General features: G+C 47.4%; 1 long non-coding RNA gene across 1 annotated transcript; it reads left to right on the top strand.

Moving 5' to 3' along the window:
• The first annotated feature begins 229 nt into the window (after positions 1-229).
• LOC135298115 (uncharacterized) lies at positions 230-1,892 on the top strand. Its single transcript, XR_010360094.1, has 2 exons — positions 230-1,145; positions 1,414-1,892. It is a non-coding gene; the product is annotated as an uncharacterized LOC135298115 (long non-coding RNA).
• The last annotated feature ends 15,932 nt before the right edge of the window (positions 1,893-17,824 follow it).

Consider the following 17,824-nt stretch of genomic DNA (forward strand, 5'->3'; position numbering starts at 1 on the left):
CGCACAGGGCCCCGCCCGTGCCCCCGGCGGCGGGAGCGGCGGGAGCGGCGGGACTTTGCCCCGGGCGCGGCGGTGCCGTCACGCGGCGGCGCCCAATGGCCCCGCGCGCCCGAAATAGCGCGCTATAAATGGCGCCGCCCGCCCGGCCGGCCCAGGTGCGGCGGTGCCGGAGCGCGGGGGCCGCCACCCGAGCCCCGCCGCCACCCGAGCCCCGCCGCCACCGCCCGGCCCTGCCCGCGGCTCGCCCACGCCCCGCGCGGCCGGCTGGGCGCGGTCCCGGCCCGCGGGAGAAGCCCCGGGGCAGGGTGTGACGCCCTCGCGGCCCTTGGTGCCTGGCTCTGTCACTTTGTCCTCCCTCAAGGACTCGCTGACTCTTCCTGCACGTCTTGGTTGGTTCCTCCCTTCCAAGCGTGCGCTTCACCTGCCTCTACTGCGGCCGAGGGGAGCCGGTGCCACGGCATCGTGAAACACGCAGAGCTGTCCTGGCAGCCGTGTCCCGCGTGTGCTTTTAAAACAGCATCTGTCAGACCCGAGCCTGCCTGTTCCCAGTGAAGGAAGCGGGCTGATAACGCTTATCGCCTTGGCCCGCGCTCTTCCATCTCTCCTGCATTAGTCTGGGCCCTGGTGCCACGGGAGAAGGCAGCGGAGATAGCGCAGGGCCCGGCCCGTTCTGGCTGGGATGCTGCCGGGAGGACACAGCCTGCCCTGCCTGAGCCTCGGGCTCCCCCGCCGATACACGCACGCACGATGGATGCATAAACCCAAACCCACCCGTGGAAAAACCTACGGTGGGATTGTGTTTTTATCCCCTTTCCAGCTGGAAAAGATGGGGATGCATCACCAGGAGGTGAGCAGAGCAAAACTGAAATGACTCAGAATGAAAGCAAATAGTCTCCTATTTGAAGATGTGTGCCTTTTTAAAAAACACATGATAAGGAAAATGTTAAAAATATACCAAGTTCTTGACTGTATTCGACTGCAAAGACTGTAATTACAGTGGACCCCTTCAAAGATATGTCCCTACTTGCTTGAGCTGTGCTGGTTTTGTGGACGTGCACCCAACACGTGTTCTCTGTCTGCACTGTGCAATTGCACCTGTTCTCACCCTGCTGCTTGGACATAGTCCTTTGCTACTCTCAGATAAGGTATCTGCTGTAGAATCACTGGGTTTGGATTTGGGGTTGGTTTTTCTTGACTGTTTGGTTTTGGGTTTTTTTCTTTGTTTGTTTTTTGAGTAATTTTTTGGTGGCTTTTTGCCCTTTTTTTGAGACTTTGGCAAGATATTAAACAATATGCATTTTCTGTTGGGGAAGAGTATCTTGCATAATTTTTGTACACACACACACATATATATATATGTGATTTCATAGAGCTCTAAATTCTCTAAATAGGAAGTTTATTCTCTTTTTTTAGTTGCCACTGGATTTTAGTTGCCACAAGGAGAGGTTTTTCCTGACATGCTTAGCATAACAGCTGGAGGAGAAGAGTGATGGTCAAATGAAAATATGAGATGGCAGGTTCAAAAGAAGGTACCTCTACACACAAAACATATCTTGGAAGTTACTGCTACAGGATGTCAGGAAGCAGTTCAAAAAGCAATGATCACGGAAGAAAAATCTGCACAGGGATGTTCAGCACAAACACCTCTGATTCAGGAACTCTTTGAGGTGCAAATCCTCATCCTGCAGAAGCATTTTGGGGAGCAGCCTCCCCTGTGCTCATGCTGTGTCATTACTGTTGGCTGCTCTGGAGATAGTCCAGACTGGAGTGGACTTGAAATGCTGCTGTTCTGACCCAGCACAGTCATCCCTACATTTAACATGGTTTTTTCCCCACAATCTTTAATAAGTCATAGACAGCAATTCTTGCAATAAATCTTTGTGACACAGAAATGCTCTTGCTTTATGTTCTGTACCTCTCTTGTTCTTTCCTGCCTGTTACTTTGATTGAGGGATGGGAGGTTGCTTCGCTGTGTGTTTGTATAATACCACATTATCAAGCTGAGCGCTGGTCCGTGCCTGTATTTCCTAGTTAATTATTTGATATAAATACATATTAATAATCTGTATTTCTGAAGGTGGCCACTAGCCAGAAGGCTTGCTGCTTGTTTAAACACTCGAAGTAAGAAACTGTGGAGCTCCAGTCCTCATGTGCTGGCAGAATGAGACAGATGGGCCATTTGAGAAAGTGATTAAAATACCAGCAATACCTGCCTAAACAGTTACAAATTCCACACTCCACATCTGCAAGGGCTTGTATTTATCATCTAGGCCATGGGACCAGGCCTTGTGAGCCTGCTGACACTGGAGGGTGAGAGCAAGGAAGAGGTGCCAGTGTAGCAGGAGTGGTGTGGGGGGCTGAGTGGTGCCAGCCCCCCACCTCTGCCCTGAGCTGCCCGAGCCTGGCTGAGGGCCCATGGGGAGCTCCTGTTCCAGCCTTGTGCTGGAAGGAGGTGGATTGCCACCTACACTTTCTGTTAAGAGTCAGTTTGGGCATATGAGTGTTTGCAGGTTTTTTTTTTTTTTCAAGAACAAGACAAATTTTAGTGCTCAGGAGTGGAAGTGCCCTGAGATCATGTGGAGAAAAGGAACATGATCATCCCATGGTATTGAACAATATTCAGGCACAGGTCTCCTTAAGAAGGTTCCTTTCCTGTCAAGGCTGGAGAATGCCTGTAGACTCTCTTGTGCTTTTCTAAACATAGTGGAAATCCAGTGTGTCAGTCATAGACACACTGGGGGGAATTACTTGAGGGAAGGCAGTTTCCCTAAGGAGGAGTGAAAAGAGGACCTGTTTCTGCTGAGGAGTATCCTTGCATATGGATTGGATTTTATAGCAGAGTACAGCTCTTGGGTTGGAGGCACAACTTCCCACACGTACAAGGATCCAGCTCAGGATGGATGTGGGCAATAGCCACACCGTAGAGCTGTTGTTCTTCCTGTTTGTCCCACCTGTGTCCCCATTGCTCTGCTGATTGATGGCGGATCAGCAAGAGGCTGCATATGGAATGGGAGACAGCAGCTGCTTGCAGATTGACCGTGCAAGCCCATCCTGCTGAGAAGTCATGTTTCTATTACATGACTGCCATCTCTGTAGCTGATAACCATGCAGACTGTGGCTTTAGCAGCCCCTCAGAGACAGCTGTTTCATGAGGATGAGTAGTTCTTCAAAAGCTGCTTAAACGTGCAACTGCCTTGGGCTTTGTACAGCGCTTTTCTCCAGAAGTGAGTTAGCAGATACTGTAAATAAAGACAGTAAAACTGAACTTATTCTTTAGTTGGAGGACACAGGCCTGGAAGGGATGCAATAAGGAGCTCAGTCCCATAGAACCAGCAACAGGGATTGGGCTTCAGTCCAAAAAAAGGGCTGCAGAACAATGATTCCACCCGCCCCACACTGAACATACATTTGTACCACATTGTCTGCACTTCCATAGCAACCGTCTGTACTTCCCAGTAACTTTTTAATGAACCTCAGACTGCTAGTAGGTGTCCAAAAGTCCCAAGTCTGAAGTCACACAGGAAGAATGGAGAGGTCAGGGGCACTGGCACTGCATCCCTGTGGTTGATGGGTTTTCCAGTCTCAAGTCCCACACTGCTGTGGCACCTCTTAAGCTCATGCAGAGTTCTCAGAGTACAAGGGAAGAGCTCCCCTGATTCCTGTGATATTTCAGCTCCTGAACAACACCTGACTTAGATTCCCTTTTAGTTTTCCATTAGCTCATCCAGTCCATTCCCACAGACACTGCTACAGCCCTGTGCTGTCTGCAAGGCCAGGCAGCTCCTGCAGCCCAGGCACGGGGTGTAGGTGTGTTCCCACGGAGCAGTTCATCAGCACTTCCGTAGGGACTGCAAGTCACCCGGGACTGGGATGGCAGGAGATCTTGTGTCTCAAGAGCATTTGGAGGGCAGCAATGTTTTCTTGGAGTGGGACAGTAGCTGAGACTCTCTGGAAGAGGAAATCTTTGATAAATTGCCTAAAGGTACAGAGGTGGTGCCACACAGACATAAGGAAAAAAATTTTTTTAATTTTCCAGAAGAAAGACTTATTTTATTCACTGGTATGTCCCCAGACAGTGCTGATTTACAGCCACATATATAACATTTTCATTCAGTCTGTTTTCCAATAACCAGAACTAGACAGTGCCTATCATTTGGGCAGTTGTATACATGAAAATACATTAATTTGGATTTGGTATTTTTACATTTTAGTGAATGATATTTTTGCTCTTCATGTGATGTGTCAAATCTGCCAGGGGACCTCAGGCACAAGCACTGTGCTGTAAGAAGAGTAGTGTTGGCAGAGGTGTCTCCCCAGCCCCATGGAGAGAGAGCATGGGCCCGTGGGGATCAGGTGAACCCACACTGGAGCTTTCTCTTCTTCCTTAACCTTTGGCCATATGAAGGTTTTGGCAGGCAGCTTGCAAGGTTGCTCACCTTGGAGTAACCTCACTTCTCCAGCCTCAGGACATTGACTTGCCTGTGCTACCCAGCAGAGAGCCCAGGGCCAGCTGTCACCTGTCGGGCACAACTCTTGTACCCTGCAGTGCCCCAGCTCCCTGCCCATTTGTCAGCTTGTCCCTGCTGCGTGTTCCTAACGCTGCTTTGTGCAATTTTTTTGGGGCAAGTGGAAGGAAATGCAGCAGAACCTGCCCAACCACTGATCTGTCTACTAGCAAGATGCCCTCTCTGGGTCAGTGCAGTGCAATTTTATTGGCATAGGAGCCTGTCTGGCTCCTAAGTAAATTCTGTTGCCAGTGCTATCTTTAAGTTAGAGCAAACTTAAATAATTCCCACTCAGCTGAAGGAATGTGACTGCCAGGCTGACTGCAGAGCGCAGTCATGTCCTCTCACCAAGAGTCACTTGCAAAAGGTGTCTTGGGAATGGCCATTATAACATTTTTCTTTTAAACTTGGGTACGCCTTATCCATGTGAAGAAATATTTTTCATCAAATAAGCATTCCTGGTGCCCATGCTGCTGTTATCATTAAACAAATATTTCATTTAGGGGGTATGGAAACAGATTTATGAGGGTTTTTATCAAACACAACCATGTTGACAAAAGAACAGAGATTGCACTATATTTTAGGGTTAAGGAAATTGGCTCTCCGATTCTAATATATTGTACAAATTTATTGCAAGGTAATTTTTACAGTGTAGTAATATTTTTATGCCACTTTTTTTTTCTTAAGTACAGATTTTGAAGTGTGGCTATTATTTACAGACTTGGATGTATTTGTAAATTCTAGTGATGTAAAAATGACACTCATATGAATGATGCTAGTGGAAAAATATCTACCTGTAAGTTTTCAGAAAACTTTCCACAAGTGCCCTCCACCCCTACTACAGCAGATGGGAGGTGAAATCCCAAGCCACATTAGCTAAAACACCTTAGGCTGACCTTGTAGTCTCTTGACAATTTCCACAACATAAAAATCCAAACAAATTCTTCACATTTTTCTTTAAAAAAAGAGAAAGTAATGAAGGCAGGAGCCTGTCTTTCTAGATATAACCAAACATGCTTTCTTTTCTCTACTTGTGAGTTGTTCATATCACTTCAGGTAGGTGAGGACATGGACTCTCTGAACAACACTTTTAATGTTGTGTGAAGATTAGCAGTGATGTACAAACCTTGGAATTCTCTTCAGAGTGTTCTTGACCTTTCATAAACCAGTATTACTGAATTATTGCAATTGGTATATATAATTAATTTATCTTACAACAATTTAAGAATAAAAATAAAGTCACATAATTTAAATACTACAACTCAACACTCAAAATTAAATTTTCCAGCCAATAAAACACAAGGTAGAAATGGCAGAAATTAAAATCTTCCAGTTGACAGTTGTCCCTTGGATAATTCCTAAAATAAATATTAAACTCAGCATTCAGTGGCTTGAATCTTTTTGCAAATATCCACAGCAACCCTCCTAGAGATGTAAAGGTACAAGAGGACATCCAGTAATGAGTAATCCATAAAACTGATATTTAATATTCCACTAAAGAAGCTAACATATTTACAGTTCTCACATGCCACGCCTTAATGTCTTTTTTATTTAGTTTAAAGCAGATAAAATAAGCCATAATAAGACTGATTTATATGAAGTCATGATAAGAGTCTCCATTGTTATGAAAAAAAAACCATTGAAAAGCCCTGGTCCCATTGACTTCAACACCCAAACCAAATTTTCACTGCCAGCCTTTGACTCCCATCTTGCCTGTTCCCAAAAGAAACAGAGCAATTGTTCTCAAACACTAGCAAGCAGGTGAGGTGAGCATGGAAAATTCTAGTTTCAGAGAGATGACACCTATTAGGATACTTTTAGGAATTAATGATAAATGAAACATAGAGCACAGTACGAATTACTGTGACATAAACCCCAGAGTTTACAGAGGAACATTTCACCTTTAGAACGTGTCTGTGCTGTGCTAGTCTAATTTTGACCTCAAACCATCTGACTATAGACACTCAGTGTAACACACTCAAACCTGTTGATCCTCAAACTGCTGAGTGGATTTGTTGGTGGTTACATCTCATTACTTCTGATTTTTAGCCACCCACAGAGAGGGTGACACCTTCCAAGGGAGCTTTTCCATCTAAGCAAGAGCTGCCCTGATTATCACTGAATAGTTCCAGCCCAGGAGGGGTGGAAAGCAGGGCCTGCCTTTGAGGTCGCATATCTAGGTGGTCCAGTGAGGTCCAGTGGATCCTTTTGAGGGTGTGGGGTGTGGATCAAGTCCTTGAATGATGTCATTCCTGATATTCCACTCTCAGACTGGGATCTACCCTGCTAGGTCAGCAGATGTGGCAGACAACACTCTGAAGACCTTTAGGAGCAGTAGCCTTTGCTCCATTGCCTGCTGAGGTGCCCGTGTGAGACTCTGTCAGGGCTGAAGAGGCAGATGTGGTGATAGCTTTCCTGTTGGTCATTTCTCAGCTTTCTGACAGTCATTCCTGAGCTCCCTGTCAGCCCCCAGGCCCATCCTAGCTGGGTCTATCTGCTCCATCTGCTCTGGGCAGCAGGGAGAGGGTGGCTGCTGGCAGCCCCTCAGTAGCAGCCACATCAATCTCCTTGATTTTCTCTCTAAAGGTTGTGCTAATCCTCTGTTGCCCATTAGAACCATTTTGGTCCAAGCCCAATGGTAGAGTTTTATTACCATTTCAGTTTTCAAGTTTTTGATTTTTGCCTTAAACTATTGAAAACTTGTTTTTTGGTACCTTGCTGGGTGCATCAGTAAGCCTGACGCTGGTCTCCTGGTCACTGCCACAGCTGCACATTTAGGGAAGCCCAGTCCCTAAGCCTGTGCCCATCCAATCTGGAGAGATCTGGAGAAAAATATTATACAACCCAAAGTGTGTGATAAGCAGGATGGATGCCAGGAAGGGCTTTACACTGAATAACCTCTTCATGACAAATGCTGAAATAATGTCTGCAACGTCAACCACCCACGGCCATGGTGCAGACTGTGGGCAATAAATATGTGGGTGTGCAAGCCTGCCTTTGAGGGAAGGCTCTAATCACGGGTAAAGATGCTCTGCTTAGTGTTATCAGTGACATCTGGTGGCGACAGACAGTAAAGTAATTTCAAATCTTTTTAAAACTTGTGTAGGAGTTTGAATGGCTCATCCCAAATGAAGTATTTTTGGCAAGGATGTATTTCCCAAAGTGTATTTCTTTCTGAAAAAAAGAAATTGTGACCACGGTGACAATGTTCCATGCTAGGAGCAAACATGAAGCATGGGATATTTTGGTGGTGGGAAACACTGGAACCAAGGAAGCCACCAAAATATTCAGTGTGCCCAAAAAGCAGTTGATAAACACCTGTTTTTGTTACTGCTAGCTACATATAGCCTTGTAAGTGTTCCAGATCTCACAGATCTCACAGCCCTTCTGAATCAATGAGCATGGCAGCAATTCAGCAGCTGTGGGTGGGGGACCAGCGTCAGCTAGGGCAGAGAGAATCACAAGTGCTGCTGGGGGTTAAGTGGTGAGTGGGCTGGCCTGAGACACCACACAGCCTCCCACAGCCCTGTGGGGACTGCCAGGGAGAAGCTGAGCACTTATCTGGACCCTATTTCTGTGTTCCCAGCCCCTTCTTGGGCTGGACACTTTTTTTAGGGGACAGCATTTCTCAGCAGTGTAGTTCTTGGCTAAAGCAGCAGAACCAGTGCACATGGAGGCACATCTTCCTTAATTTTGCACTTAACCTCATGGTGTAAATTGAAGACTTTTTTGTTTCAATACCTTCTGTGAGGAGAAGTTCCTTTCTGATTTTGGCCCAGTTTTGCATCAGAAGCTTTGTTCATACAGGAGATTTGTTTTGACAGTGGCTGGGGAACCGCACCTCTCCTTTTCCTATTTGCATGGCCACATTTGCGTGGCCACTCCTCTTTCTTCTTGGGTGAAAAATGGAGATGATTTTCTCTTCAGAAAAGCACCTCCTCACTCCCTCTGTGCACCTCACTTGCTGCTCTTCTGAATTCAGCTCTAAAAAGCAAAACTGCAGGATTTTCCTGTGGTTTTTAAACTTGACAATTCAGTAAGGCAAACATTATCCAGTAAATGAACAATGAAATGAAACAAAACCCAAAACTCAAAACACAACTAAAATCATATACGAGGCATCTGTGCACATTGTGATGTCACGTTCTCTGTAATGTGTTCTGCTCTTCTGAAAATGGTTCTTGAGGGGATGTTTCACACCACAGATTTCTGAAGCCAGCATCGAAACCTTCAAGTTTCATCTCACCTTGAAGAACAAACAGTTCTTGAAGCAGTTAACTTTGATAAGGCAAGTGCAAAAAAGGACAAAGATAGGATATCAGCTACACTGAAAATGTGTCTTTCTTTTCATAGCCTGTTCCTCCTGAGAAGCGGCGACAAAATAAAGACCTGTTAGGTTGGGAGAATTATTCTCTCCTTTAGGCCTGCCAGAAAGAGCCTTGAAGTCTCAGCACATCTGTAACAAAATGTGCTTGAATCAGATATTCAACATATGGATTTAAGTCTGGATTGTGAGTGTTGTAATTTTGACCTCCTGGAAGGCATTCCTGTAGAAAAACCCTTCATTAATATATTGAACTGTCAGCAACTCTCTGTGATTTCACAGATATATTCACATATCAAATTCAATAATTTGGACCAGTTGGTGACATCGCCAGTCCCTTCTCATGCCTGTGGAGCTGTCTGTGTGCTCTGGTGACTCCTCAGCCAAGGCACAGGCAGGGAAGGCAATGTCCCCCTCAAATATTTCCAAGCAATTGTTTATGAGGAACTCCACCAACACTGTCACCTGCACACAGAAAACAGCCCATTTCAGTCAAGACATATTGAAGATTCTTTCCTGACCCTGCCTGCTGTCTTTGTAGGAAGGACAGCACAGAACAGGGAGGATTCTGCCTTAAAGTCCAAGGCTGAATCTACCATGGGGGATAAGGCCTGATGCTGCAGACAATACAGACAAAACACCATCAGCCACAGCTTTGGCCTTGCTGCCCGAGGGCCCAGGGGTGACAATGGCCACGGGTGCCCCTTGCCCTCCACATGCAAAGTCTGCAGGAGCTGTGCTGTGACTTTAGGGGCTGCAGGGCAGCTGCTGCTTTTGCTCAGAGGAGGCGAGGTGAGGGCCAGCCTGGCTCATGCCATGGCAGGCTGAGGGACACCTGAGCTGAGGGGCACCCCCAAGGCCCAGGGGTGCTGTTCTGTTCAGCTGCTGCAATGGCAGTGGCATGGATCCCTATGGATGGCTCTGAACTGCCCCAGAGGGAGCGGCTGCTCGGAGAGTTCAGCGCACCTTGTCGTTCATCTCCTTCTGCACTTCCAGCGGGAGCGCGCTCTCCGTCCCTGGGCTCAGCATATTTGGGCCAATGCAAATGGCCAGGTTGCTGGAGTCCATCCTGTTGGTCTGGGCATTCTGGCTGATGTGGTGGAGCAGAGAGAGCTTGAGCAAGACGAGGTTTGGTCTCGGCAGCTTGTCAGCCACCCTGCGTGAGCACAAACAAAATGTCACGTTAGTTGATGGTGCGGTGACCTCTGCTTCTCAGTTTGAGCAAGTCTCAATTAAACTTAGAGTGACACCACTTCCTCCAGAAAGGGGCATGTGTGTGCTCTCTGCATCTTTCAGAAATCCCCATCTGCAGCTGAGCGTGGGGTTAATAATCACACCTTGAATTACAAGGTCTTGATGGAAAGGCAACACTGAACAACACATGTCCTGGAATAGATAGAATGATGCCAAGAGGTGTCACTGGAGGCTTCCCAATGCCTGTGGTTGTGCTGTGGGGCTTTCAAAGCACTCCCAGTCAGCCCCCACACCTACTGTTCCTGAAGACCAAAACACAGTGGTGGTCTCCATGTGCCCAACTTCACCCCCAGCGGCTGTGAAGGCTCCGTGTCAGTGCCTGTCCCACAGCACCGTGACCGTGTTAGCTGAGGCACTGCAGCCTCTCCCCTGTTCCTATCCTCTTCATTTAATAGGGCTGCCACCAGCAGCCCTGGACAAAATGGAGTGACTGGCAAGGGTGTCTTTCCATCCTCACCAGTTAGAGGCTTCTTGAGAGTGTTACAAAATATTCAGACATGTAGATTAAGCAGAACACTGTGAGCCAGAAATTCATGAACCCAGGAGACAGGAACATGGAGAGGGATAGGGACATCCTCTTCAGAAAGCCTATGTGCTGCCACCACTAAGTCCAAAATCAAAAAGTCATTCAGACCCTTAAGATGCTTTAGAAAAAGAGACAATGATGATGTGATCCATCACCCCAGAGCTGAGGAGACACAGAAATGCAGGTAGGTGGTTGGATGTAGGTCTTGGCTTCCAGAGGGGCGGCTGCTCCCCAGCACATGGGTCTGGCACATAGCCCTGACTGCACGTGGGGCTGCACAGCCAGGCACAGGTGCTGCAGAATGCCTGGCTGCTGCAGGAGTTGCCAGCTGCAGGTTCTTTTGAGCATCGAGGAAAGTTGCACTCCTGGATATGTCAGCTGGAAGGAAATAGTTTGGACTTTGTGTTTGATGAGAAGTCCGCCTCCTCTGTGGATTTGATAAGAAGCCTTTCACTTTCTCACAGGGCTTCTCCTCCAGTTTGGCTCTGCACTCATCATGGCACAGGGGAGGCCACGGGGGTTTCCAGTTGCTGTTCCCGGCTCAGAGCCGCAGCATCCTCCACGGAGAGAGGCCAGAGGAGCGGGCGCTGCAGGCACTAGAGGGCATGACAGCCCACGGCAATCCGGCTGGAGAAACGCCGGGAAGGAGACTGCTGGTGTCACCTTTTCACATTGCACACCCTGCACTGGTGACACCCGTCTGAACTTCCCTCCTCTGCTGAACCCCAGTGGTGTCCACCCTTTGCAAAGTCTGGTCATACTGTAACGTGAGGAACCAAAACTTAGGGTCAGCCTACACTGCCCACAGTACAAGCACAGACTCAGAATGGTTTGGATTGGAAGGGACCTTTAAAGATCATCTAGTCCAATGCCCCTGACAAGTCTACATGTCCTCTACTCAGTCCTCACCACAGTTGTGAGTTTCAGGGCTTTTTAATTGCAGCTGCCGAATGTTTCCACACCACACCTCAGCTTTCAAAAGTTCAGCAGAGCTGTTTCAGTCTGTCCTTTGAGATTGGAGGAAAACACATTATCCTACCTATGTTCAAGCATCTTTTTGGGTGTCCCAGTAAATAGCCCTCGTCACCTTCTTGCAGGAATTTGGTTGTTTAGCCTTCTGCCACCATTATAAGGTGACTCAGCTGAAGGTGGGAGAAATTGTGCGCCACAGTTCCAGCACACTTTGTGAGGGTGAAGCAGAGGCTTCAGCACACAGATTGGCAGGATGCTGAATTTCTGGGTTTTTGTTTGTGGTTGTCACAGAAATCTTCCTGCAATATTCATGAAGAAAAAGGATGTGGCTAAATTAAACCACTGAAAACCAGAAGTTGTTCTCTGGAGCAAATCTTTCAAAAAGTTTGTATCCCACATGGGCTGCAAAAAAAAAAGCTGAAATTTTCAGAAGAGCTCAAGCTGCTGGGTGCTTTGAAAATGTGTCCAGGAACATTGTCCATGTGGAAATCTAGTCCCACAGTCCAGTGGAAATGTCAGGACACCCCCTTCTTTCTACTGCTTAACTTCTGAAATCAAATACATAGACTCAAACCCCAATTACATGTAGAGCACGGTGTATAAAACCAAATTAAACACTCAACAGCCCACTGAAAAATGCATGCTGTACCTCAAAAAGCACAGATTATCATGGGCTTATTACCAAACCCTGTGCAGGGATGAGCCTTGTTCTGTTTGCACACTGCATTAAACTCATTTAGTTTGTAGTCCCAGAGCTGCCACTGGTGATTAATTTCCTCCTGCATCTCTGGCTGCTTTCCCAAGAGCAGAGCTCCTGGCACAGACCCTTGACACTGCTCCTACCCCAGTCCCCAGCTAAGTAGCTGCCTGCACTAAACACCAACATTTTCTCTTCATGGCGACCTGGAGGGAGAGCTCAGCAAGCATTATTCAATGTACTTGTAGCAGTGTTTCCAGAAGGAATGCATTCCTGCTGTGTCACTGCTCAGGATTCACCAGCACCTGCTCTGGTGCTCTTTGGCCTCAAGGGACAAATTCTGCTTCATCCCATGCTCCCTGATGCCAGATTCCCTCCAGACCATGGGACTGCCTTTGCAAGCAGCTCTTGCCAGTCAGGGCTGGGAATATGAAAAGGATGCAGATATGCCTCTTTTCCAGTGCAGATGTGCCTTTTTTCCTTCGAGATACAGTTCCTGAGCAGTGTTGTGGAACATTCTGGCATATGCAGATCCAAATAATTTGCAGTGCCTGATCTATGTGCAGCAGTCCTGGGTATGATCCATGATACACCTCCACCTAGTTAGCTGACCTGAACAGGAAAGTCCATCTGGGGATGACATCACCTCTGGACTTGGACATAAACACCAGAAGAGTCCCTCAAGAGCAGCTGGAGAGCTGAACAAACCAACCCAGGCACAGAGGTTGCCTCACCCACGCTACAAGGTGCTGGCCACCAGCTGTGCAGGGAACATTTCCCCAGGTGTAAAGTGTTCATGTGGCCCCGTGCAAGAGTCAGGTACCCTCTGTTGCTAAATCTCCTTCCAGCAGAGACCTTCTGGGCTGCAGAGGTACGCCCCTGCCCCCAGCACACACATGAAGTAAGATACTCCTTCAGGGCATGGTCCCTGCCAAGGGCTCAGCAGATCACACAGGTCACACCAGCCCTCTGATGCAAACAGCACACAAAGGAGAGGCTGCACATCTCTTTTCACAGAAGCTCAGGGAAAGCAGGATCATGGTGGTTGTCTTCCCAAGCTACAATTACATGAGCTGAGGCTCTCCTTCCCAGGGTGTAGTTGGACATCTGCCTGCTGATGGGAAACAGGGAATTAATTCCTTTTTTTGCTTTGGTCACATGCACAGCTTTTGCTTTTTTATTAAACTGTCTTTGACCCTTGAGGTGTTTTTTAACCTTGTTTTCTACCCCTGTCCAATTGAGGAGGCGGGGTGAGGCAGCATCCAGGTGGATATCTGGGAACCAGCCAAGATCATCCCACCAGTCTTTTACTTGGGCACGAGATAAAGCCAGTTTTGATCTGGGTGTACTATAGCTGCCTTAGCTGATAATTGTCAGGCTTCTGCATGGCTCACAGGGCTTGCTTGATTTACAGTGTAACAGAGCCTCGGGCTCGGCACTGGCTGCGTTCAGCTCCTCTTGCTGCAGTGCTTATCTGTGTGTTTCGCCGTGCCTGGGAGCACTCTGATAAAAGCAGCAGCCCTGCCTTGGCCCTGGCACGGGCACTGCTCCTGTGCCAGGAGGGCTGTCCTGTGGGGAGCTGAGGGCTCGCTCCTCTCTCTTCCCCTCCGGGACTGATGTGCCTGCCTTCCTCTCCAGAGGTCCTCACCACATCCTTACCCAAGCTGCTTGGCTAATGTCATCATCTTGTCATTTGCGTGGAAACTGCTTCTGGTGTTACGAGGAGCCAGTTTGCCAGTGAGGTGACAAGGCTTTAGGCCAGTGATCCCTGGGTGCCTGCATGGTGTGTGGGAGGACTTGGTGGCTGCCTGGTGGGGTTATCACCTCCTGTAGCCTGTGATCTTGCACCTCTACAGGCGTGTTGAACTGGCACTTCATGGAAGGGTGCCTTGCCTGCTCCAGTGAAACCCAGCAGCTCTTGGCTCTGCACTGGGGCTTTCCTTGTGCTTCTTGAGTCTCCCTTCAGCACCATCAGGGAAACATGGTCGAGACAGGGATCTAAACCACATGTGCCAACACTGTGGATAAGACAGGGACCCAAGCCCCAGCTACAGTAATTACCTTAGCAGTCAAAAAGAATCACTGGATGCAGAGGTCAATGGGTACCAGCAATTAGTACAGGAGCAGGAGGAGGAAGGATCTGATCAGGCAGCTAGTCCTTCAGCAGGCAAAAAGAGGAGGAAGTGAAAGAAATGACCAGCCCTGAAACCTGGCCAGACTTCAAAATATGTTGAAACATTACAGCCACCAGTCTGGCAAGCAGATTGCTGCCACTACCACTGAAGAGGGCATCCAGTATGTGAGACTACTAGCAGTGCTGGAAAGTCTTGTGACAGTGACCTGGATGACAACCACGTCTCCAAAGATGCTGATAGCCACTGTACATGAGCAAGTGCAGAAGGGTTGTGTGAAATTCACCACTTTATATGGACTGACCAGGCTTGAATATATCATCTGTGGATAGAGGAAGGCAACCAGCAGTCTCCCTGCTATAGAAGAGGATGAAGAATGCCTCTCTTTATTTTGGTAAAGGGACTTTTGGTCTGACACTGCAAGGGTGTCCAGCCTCTAATAGAGGGTCACTGCCTTTGATCAGGAGGAGGAGAAGGGTGACCAGCTTTACTGGGCTGTGTGGATTTGGTGGCCTGGCACATTGGATCCATGGAAGTCTAAAGTATTGCTAGACACTAGTGAACAGCATAACCTAAAGCCATTACGGCACATGGGAGAGGAACTCATCTGGAATTCTGGATTGACAGGGAGATCCCAAAAGCTGTACTGGGGGCTGAGGTGAGCTTAGCAGGAGACAAATGGCAAAAGTACACTGTTACACTGTTGTGACCAGCTCAGAAGCCATGTGTGTCCTTGGCATAGGCTGTCTCAAGAGAGGTTACTTCAAGAACCCAAAAAGGCAGTGATGGGCTTTTGATGCAGTTCCATCGATTCAGAGAAGTTGAAACATGTGCTTGCCTTGCCCAGCCTCCTGGAGGACCCTGTGCTGTGGGATTGCTGCACGTCAAAGAGCAGCAGGCAGCTCTGGCACACCATCAGCAATATACATCCCCCAAGGCTCCCTGCTTCCCATCCATGATTCACCAGCTCGAGGGCCAAGGAGTGATCAGGAAGACTCACAAGATTTTCTTTTGAATCAGCCTTTGTCCCCCTGTCCTGCTCAGGAGGGAAAATGAGAAAGCATCTGGGTGGGCATCTGGCAGCCTGAAAAGGTTAACCCACCACACTCCCGTGCACATACGAACTCTCAGGCTGGTACATATGCTCATATACCTGAACATACATATGTTCTCCTGTGAGCTGATTCCCTTAGAAACAGCAGGCAGAGGAGCCTGGGTCAGCTTCAGATGGTGCAAATAAATGTGGAAGAAACTTCAGGTTGCAGAATTTACATCAGTTCTTCAAACTAATTATTATTGTTATTATTGTTTATAATAAAAACAACACCACCACCACCAATAATATTGCTGCTGTATTGCACAAAGCTTCCAGGAGGAAGAAAAAGCCATGTTGAGCAAATGTCAGTGAAACGCTGTCCCAGTCCCAAGGAAAACCCAGGAGCTGGCACAGGTCCTGCACTGTTCAGGTGGTCGGAGCAGTGCTGCTGGGGACACCTGAGGGGAACTGTCAGCACGAGTGATGGTGGCAGAGCCTGGGTCTCAGTACGTACAAGACGTGGCAGATGGAGTGCAAAGGCAAAGGGGCTGGCGAGCAGCAGGCCCTTTGGTAATGAAGCTCACAGGAGCCCGCAGACTCCTCTCTGATTTTACTGGGCTGCGTTCCAGAGTGCGTCTTCACCTTTTTTTTTTCCCCTAAGTATCCGCAAATGAAAACCTGCTAAGCTCTTGGATAAGTGTCTCTTTAACTTCTTGGTCTCTTTTGAATTTCAAGTAGCAGTTTTTTATTATCTTAATTGGTGAGTGCCTGTTTTAATTAGGCATCCCAGTTAATCTTACTCTGCTAAAACATACGAGGCTTTGTGCAGATCAAAGCGGTTTCTTTTTTTAGCATAAGCATCAAAAGAAATATGAATTGTAAGAAATAAGATGACCATGTTTGCAATTCTGATTTCTCTCACTCTAGTCTTCAGTTGTCACCTTTAAATTAGCCAATATTTTACATGCTGAAAGGTCCTGCCCAAGATGTTGTGTGACCTTAGAAAAAATTTCTTCTCTTTGCATCAATACAGAAAACATTTCTGATCTAAACACCAAAGCAATGGTTTTTCTCGCTTCTCTGGAGGCCTCTTATCTGTCCAATTTGAACTAATGTAAAACAATAAACACATTTGTAAATGCAGAAATCAATCACTGCTGATCATGCTGTCCGGGAACATATTGCAACTTCCTGAAAATCTGGCCTGCATTCATGTCCTGGAGGGCTTCACTGAGCCTTCACAATAGTTGCAGTGATGATGCCAAATCTCATGTAACTTCCCTGTTGATTTTTTGCAGGCTGCCAGAGGACGTCACAGAGAGGACCCAGCAGCTTGAAATGAAGTTTTGTTAATATTTGGTACAAGTGATGTTCTCAGTAATAAAGCTGAAAAAATACAAGAGGAAAAAACCCAAACAAACCAAGAAGCCCTGAATCACACAGAGCCAGGAAAGGGAGGAAAATGCTGGCAGAACTAGGTGGCTGATGGGCAGCAGTTGGCTGTACACAAGCAGAGGCAGAGCTGCTGTCATTCAAAACAACTTAATGTGGGGATCTGTATCTACCTGTACTTTCAAAGGGTTTGAGTGGTTTTGAAAAGTGCTGTATTATGCTGTTTTGTTTGGGGTTTTTTTCCCCCTAAGGAGTTCCTTGTGGGCAGTCAGGGACATGATAATTCATCCCTCCCCCTCTTCAAGGGCAAACTGGAGCTCTTATTAACCAGCCCAGATTTGACAGGACATTTGTCCTACTCATGGGAAAGAGCAGTTCTTATGCTTTTTTTCTAGTGAAAATACCATAATCCAGACTGCAAGAGCAAGTGTCCCATCTGGAGACAATTCATCATTACTTGAAACAAATCCTGCAAATTTAGCTGCCAAGCAGCACAACTCAGTGAGAAAAGGTCACTTGTAAAATAAGATCGTTAAGTACAGGCAAGTCTGTAGAAGAAATAATCCACTTTGAAGTGATAAAGCTTCCCAGCACTTGGGTTACTTAGATTTCAATAAGAATATGGAGGACGTTGGGTAGTAGAAAGACAATCTCAGTTTCGTAAGAGCTTTGTGCCATTCTTACCAGAATTAAAAGGGTGATTCCCCAAACCTGTGTCCAGGACAATGAGAATGTCCTAAGACGTAAGTGGACACTTGTATGGATGACACTACAGAGTCTTTACATCCGAGCCAGTGGTGACATAGACCCCTCTCCCTTATGTCGCTTGGTCCCATCCCTCATTCCTTCATTCCTGATGGACGCAAATTTCGACTGCAAGTTGCCCAGCCCTGGTGCTCGCTCTGTCTGACACCCTGCGGTGTTACATTCATACCTGCCACGCCGCCTCAGTAATAATCCTGCTTGGCTGAGAAAGGTTGGCTGTG

The sequence above is a fragment of the Passer domesticus genome, chromosome 3, assembly GCF_036417665.1.
Source record: "Passer domesticus isolate bPasDom1 chromosome 3, bPasDom1.hap1, whole genome shotgun sequence".
Lineage (NCBI taxonomy): Eukaryota > Metazoa > Chordata > Aves > Passeriformes > Passeridae > Passer > Passer domesticus.